We start from the raw sequence: 7,399 nt of genomic DNA on the forward strand, positions 1-7,399 counted from the left end.
GACAAGAGGCCACCTGCTCCTCCACCCACTGAGGAAGAGAAGAGCAGAGGGAGGAAGGAAGAGCAGCCAGGGGGTGGGGGCAGGGGACAGCAGCTCTCCTTTGATTAATTCTCGCCCCCCACTGTCTCTGTGGGGTCTCTCCTAGGGAGTCTCACATTCCTCCTCCTGCCCCTCTGGCCCCCAGCCCCACTCCCCATCCAGCAAGATAAGCTTGGACACTTTTTGTGTCTTCTTAGGGCCTTCCAGGGAGCCAGGCAAATCCACTCTGTATTAGCAAGTTTATCTTCAAACCGATGTTCCAGGCTGGAGGGAGGAGAAGGGGCGACAAGGAGGCAGGGAGCCCATGGGGGCTGTGAGGGGAATCAGCTTAGGTCCTTGTTAAAAAGGAAGGGAGGGGAGTTCCCCGGTGACATAGTGGTTAGGATTCCAGGGTTTCAAGCCCTGGTAGGGGAACTGAGATCCCAGAAGCTGCATGACACAGCCAAAAAAATGAAGGAAGGGAGTGTATTAGTTGTCTATTGCCGTGTCACAAGGGTTTCAGAGGTAAAGAGTCCGCCTGCAATGCAGGAGTCGCAGGAGATGCAGTTTCCATTCTTTGGTTGGGAAGATCCCCTGGAGGAGGGCATGGTAACCCACTCCAGTACTCTTGCCTGGAGAATCCCATGGACAGAGGAGCCTGGCGGGATACAGTCCATAGCATTGCAAAGAGTCGGACACAACTGAAGCAACTTAGCATGAACACCCTAGAGTCAGTGCTCTGCAATAAGAGAAGCTACTGCCGTGAGAAGCCTGTGCACTGCAATTAGACAGTAGCCCTGGCTCTCCGAAACTAGAGAAAAGCCATGCAGCAACGAAGACCCAGCACAGCCACAAATAAATTAAGAAAAAAATTTTTTAAATGGTCCACATGAAAAAAAAAAATCTTAAAAACAATAAGGAGGCAGACATTGTAGGGGCTGTCTTGCACCCTGCCATGCTGGTGGGGAACAGTGCCTGAAGGAGAAATAGGCCAAGACGGGGAAGAGGCCTCTCTGAGTTCCCCACCCCCAATCCTGCAGGGACCTGATGGCCTCCTCCAGGTCTGCCATCCAGACTTCTGGAGGCCAAATGAGGTCCAGGGCTTGGCCAAGTCAAATGTGTCAGCCGAGAGGCCACCCGGTGCTCCTTCAGGTCTGCCAGAATGTCCCCCACCCTGACCTGGTCTTCTCATCTCCTCCGGACAGGACAGTCCCAGAAAGTTCTCTGCCCCATCTATCTCACCAGCCAGAGGTATTGAGGTTCAGATGTACACAAAGGAGGTGCCTTAGGTTTCCCTGCGAGGCCCCACCCCATGACAGGGCTCGGCCTTTGAAGGGAGGGAGGTTGGGGTGGGGGCTGGGCTCTGTCTGCTCCACTCTGCGGCTGACAGTTTCTTCAGGGCCTGCAGCTGCCAGCTGGCTGGGCCCAGGCTGGGCCCAGGCTGGGCTCAGAAATGTGCCTGCTCACACCGCCTGTGGGGCTGTGGGGCGGGAGGCCTGGGAGCCACCCTCCCAGAGTTGCATAAAGTCGGGAGGAATGTGGCCTGGGCGGAGGTGGCTCAGCCTTGCCAGACTCTGCCTCCCCAGGAACAGCTTCGGTGGTGACCCCTCCCCACCTCCCCTCAGCGCCCAGCCCCCAGCCCTGCCCCACCGCCTTGCAGAGGTTGTGAGTGCAGCTGCAGGGTAACTGGTGAGGAGGTCACCGCAGGACTGCACCTGGGGCTTCCGACCCCGGGCTCCAAGAGCCGCCCTACCCCAGCACTCTGTCAGCAGCCTGGCCTCCATGTCTTGCTCCCCTACCCCGATTTGGCCTTCCCTACCACTTGGAGGGAGACAAAACACACGCAGTAAAAATAGCTTCGTATCAGGAACTGTATCAGGAGATTTCTGGAAATCCCCATGCTCCATTCCAACAGTCATGTGAGGGGGCAGAGAGCTTAACTGTGGCTTCTTCTGTAGAGTGAGGATAGTCGCATTTGCTGAAAAGATCCAGCGTGTGCTAACAAATGTGAAAGAGCTGTGAAAACGGAAAATCTCTCTCTAGGTGTGAGGGATCCTGGTGAGGTTGCCTCAGAAGCCCCGGATGACCTGATGACCTCACACCCCCTCCACTCCCTTGGCCTCATCCTGGCCTTTTTTCTTTCTTTCTTTTAAAATATTTATTTGTTTATTTATTTGGCTGTACTGGGTCTTTAGCTGTGGCACTTGGGATCTTCAACCATCATTGTGGCATCCAGGATCTTTAGTTTAGCATAAGGGGTCTAGTTCCCTGACCAGGGATCGAACCTGGGCACCTTGCACTGGGAGCAAGGAGTCTTAAGCCACTTGACAACCTTTCTTTTTTCAATTGAAGTATTGTTGATTTACAATACTATATGCATCTCAACAGCATTGTGATGCAATATTTTTATAGATTATACTTCATTTAAAGTTATTACTACCTACTGTATAGCTCAGGGCACACTACTAAGTACCCTGTGATGACCTAAATAGGAAGGAAATTCAAAAAAGAGGGAATATATGTATATGTATGGGTTCGATCCCTAATCAGGAAGATCCTCTGGAGGAGAGCATGGCAATCCACTCCAGCATTCTTTCCTGGAGAATCCCATGGCCAGAGGAGCCTGGTGGGCTACAATCCATGGGGTAGCATAGAGTCACACAGAGTCGGACAGGACTAAAGTGACTTAGCATGCATGCACGCATGTATAGATATAGCTGATTCACTTTACTGTACAGTAGAAACTAACAACATTGTAAAGCAACTATACTCCAATAAAAAATAATTTAAAAAATAGTTATTACAAAATGTTGGCTATATTTCCCTATGCTGTATAATATGTTCTTGTTCCTTATTTATTTTATACATAGTAGTTTGTGTCTTTTAACCCCATATCCCTATCTTGGAGGTCTCCCCCATTCTGCACTTTCTTACTGCAGAGGAGAGCCAGTAGGGTGAGGAGGGTACCACCCAGGGAGGTAAGTTCAAATCCATCAGCTGTGATTACTAGCTTTGTGACTGCTAGTTCCCTGGTGGCTCAGCAGTAAAGACACTACCTGCAATGCAGGAGACACTGGAGACCTGGGTTTGATACTTGAGTCAGGAAGATCCCTTGGAGGAGGAAGTGGCAACCCATTCCAGTATTCTTGCCAGGAAAATCCCAAGGACAGAGGAGCCTGGCAGGCTACAGTCCATGGGGTCGGACTTGACTGAGCGACTGGGCATGAGCAAGTCTCTTAAAATTTTCAAGCCTCAGTTTCCTTATCTGTATGGTCTGGAAAATCATACTTATGCCCGATCACTGATATAACAGTTAAATAAAATACACAACTATGGAAATGTTCTAAATGTTCAATACATTTAGAAAAAACTTGCTGTCTCTTCCCCTTTTCTTTTCCTGTTTGAAAACCCCAAGGACCAATGCCTCAAGAGCCAGGTTCTTTAGCCATCGCTTCCTGGGAATGCATCTTCACAGGCAGTCACGGGCCACAGACCAAGAGCTGGGTGACATCACACAATCTGTCTGGTCCATCGGTTGCAAACTGGTGGCCCTTGAGCTCCATCCAGCCCTTAGAAAGCTTTGGGTGATTTATTCAGTGTTAGAACAAAACATATAATTAGTTGCCAACATCAAAATAAGGAGATATTACATAAATGTCTGGTTTTCCACCTTCTCTTGAAATTCTGGCAGAGGCTGGAGACTCTGGGATCACATTCCGGCAGAACCTCCACTGTCAGCTCAGCTGGAGCTGTGCGGTTAGTGGCTGCCCTCATTAGCTGAGACAGGGCCTCTGCTTACCTCGGTCCTCACCCCTCTCCACTGTTACTATCAGCCTGCTTTTCTCAGCTATAATGCCAGTAGGCTCCTACAGACCTTTAAGTCTGTGACCCTTATTTCAGCCCCTCTGCATTCATTCAGAAAGTATTCAACAGCCCAGGGCTGGGGGGAGGGGGAAGCAGAGAGTTAGGTTTAAGGGGGACAGTTTCAGTAGGGGGAGATAAGAAAGTTTTGGAGATAGATGCCAGTGATGGTTGTATAACAGCATGAAGGTTTTTAATGCCCACAGAAGTGAACAAGTAAAAATGGTTAAAATGGTAAATTTAATGGGATGTGTATTTACCCTCATAAATTTAATATTGATCAATATCAATAAAATTTAATATCTAAGAAAGTATTCAAAGGGCATTTCCTGGTGGTCCAGTGGTTAGGACTCCATGCAGGGGATATAGGTTTGATTCCTGGTCAGGGAGCTAAGACTCCACATGATGTGTGGAGTGGCAAAAAAAGAGAAAAAAAAATATATATATATATATTCGACAAGAATTAACAGTCTACCAGGCCCAAGACACTGTGCTGGGTGCTAAGACAGACAAGGTCCTCCTGCAGCCCCTGAAGTGAACTGAAATGAAGTGAAGTGAAAGTCGCTCAGTCATGTCTGACTCTTTGCAACCCCATGGACTGTAGCCCACCAGGCTCCTCTGTCCATGGAATTCTACAGGCAATAATACTGGAGTGGGTTGCCATGTCCTTCTCCAGGGGATCTTCCCCACCCAGGGATTGAACCCAGGGATTGAACCTGGGTCTCCTACATTGCAGGCATCTTTACCACCTGAGCCACCAGGGATGAAGCCGGTGCAACAGATACTAAACAGGAATTTCATAATTATTTCACTTGGACAGTTGCTTCCATGGGAGAAGTTACACAGTGTTCTGGGAGATCTTACCATAAGGGGACCTTCATTCAGCTGGGGCGCCTTGGCATCCTTCTCAGACTATGAGGAGGGGTCACGTGGAGGATGAGGGTGTGGAGCAAGATACAAACAGCTGATCCTGCTGCTGGAGTCGGTTTGCTGCTTGCCACCCCTACCCCGCACCTCTGGATCACCCACCTCCAGGCTTCTTTCAGAGGAGAAATTAATTTCAGTCTCATTTTGGCCTCTGTTGTATTGCATTTTCTTTCACTTTTACCAGGGCCCACATGGTTACTGGGACATGCTTTCTGGAAGCTTTTCTCAACCCCCCCGGTTGAAATAAAGCTCCCCGGGACTTCTCTGGTGGTCCAGTGGTTAGGAATCTGCCTTCCAATGTAGGAGTTCTGGGGAACTAGGACCCCACATACTGTAGGGCAACTCCTGAGCCTGTGGGCTCTGGAGCCAGCCCCTGTGCCAAAAGAGCCCACACACTGAATCTAAGACCCGACACAGTCGAATAAATATTTTTTAAAAAAAGAAAGGTTCCCTATGATAAGCTGCCCTAGCACCCTGTGTGTCTCCCTTTATAGCCCTTCTCCAGTTGTGATGGAATTATTAAATACATAGGGTCGATGAGAATAATCATGTTTGGTTTATTTAGCATCACATCCCTGGGTTCCTTGGGCTTCCCCTGTGGCTCAGTGGTAAAGAATCCACCTGCAATGCAGGAGAGGGAGGAGACGCAGAAGACGCTAGTTTGATCCCTGGGTGGAAAAGATCCCCTGGAGGAGAGCATGGCAACCCACTCCAGTATTCTTGCCTGGAGAATCCCATGGACAGAGGACCTGGTGGGCTACAGTCCAAGGGGTCACAAAGAGTCTGACAGGACTGAAGCGACTAAGCACAACAGCATACTCTGGGTTCCAGCAGATGCCTTGGGCTGGTAAACATGGCATGCTTGTTGAATACACAAATGAATGGAGAGAATTGGGACGGGTCAGGGGTCACAATCTTGAATACTTACAGGAGCCTGCGAGGTCATACAAATGAGAAAAGCAGGCAGGCAGTATTTAAGATGGATGTTTGCATTCCTGCCCAAAGGAGGACACCCACACTCCCTTGACGGACATGCCATAGAGCTTGCACTTAACAACTTATATCCATTAACCTAAACGGAGTCATTCAGGGACTTCCCTGGTGGTTCAGTGGCTAAGACTCCTCACTCTCAATGTAGGGGACCCAGATTCCATCCCTGGTCAGGGAACTAGATCCCACCTGAAGCAACTAAGAGTTCACATGCCTCAGCTGAAGACCCCGAGTGTTGCATCAAAGACAGGCCCAGGCAAATTAAAAAATATTAAAAAAAAAAAAAAAAAAAGAAAGCCCAGAGTCATTTAGCCATACCCAGCTGCAAAGGAGGCTGGGAAATATAACTTAAATATAACGTAAATCTGGGCAACTATGAGCTCAGCTAAAAATTGAGACTTCTATTACCAGGAAGAAGGAGAAAATAGGTTTGGGGGATAACTAAAGGTCTGTGCAGAGGGATAACTAAGACCTGAAGAGTGGATACAAAATTTCCAGATTAGTGGGGTTCCCACTGTGTGATCCATGGGGGACCCTGAGACCCTTTCAGGGAGTCTGCCAGACCAAGCCATTTTCATAAAAATAATAGGACATTATTTGTCCTTGTCACTATGTTGACATTGCAGAGATGTTGCAAAAACAATCTAGGTTAGACTGCTGCCTTAGCACAAACCAAGGCGGTGGTGCCAAACCATGCTAAGGTCATTGTACTTTCCACTGTCAGGCACTTGTAGCAAAAAAAAGAACACAAACTAATGCCAGTTTCGATTTAGAATGCTCTTGATGAAGCAATATATGAACTAATGTTATTAACTCTCAACCTTTGGGTATACTGTATTATGAAAGGAGAAGTAGCAGAAAGCGCTTCGGCTGCAATAAAGCACAATGGTTGTCTCAACAGAAACACTTGTATTAGTTGTTGGAGTTGAAAACTGAACTAGCCATTTTTGTTGGCAGTGGGGGAATGCCATGATGACAGGCGCGTACTGGAATGATCACTCAGGCTGTTGAGCAGATGATGGTCTGCAGGCAAGGCAGGAGGGAGACACCAGGAGACCAGGGGGAGGCAGGAGCTCTTAACCAAGTGAAGGATGAAGATGGCACCTTGGACTCGAATGGTGGCGGTGGGGCAGAGTGACTCTGACAGACGTCAGAGCTACTTAGAAGGTGATGTCCCGGGGAATTGGGAAACAAATACTTGGGAGATGCTGGCTGAGGAACGAGTCAGAGATTACACACAGGGACTTCCCTGGTGGCCCAGGGGTGAAGAATCTGCCTTGCAATGCAGGGGACGTGGGTTCAATCCCTAGTTGGGGAATTTGGATTCCACATGTTGCCTGGAGAAGACCCTTGAGAGTCCCTTGGACAGCAAGGAGATCAAACCAGTCAATCTAAAGGAAATCCACCCTGAATAGTCATTGGAAGGACTGATATTGAAGCTGAAGATCCAATCCTTTGGCCACTTGATGCAAAGAACTGACCCACTGAAAAAGACCCTGATGCTGGGAAAGATCAAAAGCAAAAGGAGAAGAGGGCAGCAGAGGATGAGATGGTTGGATGGCATCACTAACTCAATGGACATGAGTCTGAGCAAACTCTGGAG

Source organism: Cervus canadensis, chromosome 21 (assembly GCF_019320065.1).
Source record: "Cervus canadensis isolate Bull #8, Minnesota chromosome 21, ASM1932006v1, whole genome shotgun sequence".
Taxonomy (NCBI): domain Eukaryota; kingdom Metazoa; phylum Chordata; class Mammalia; order Artiodactyla; family Cervidae; genus Cervus; species Cervus canadensis.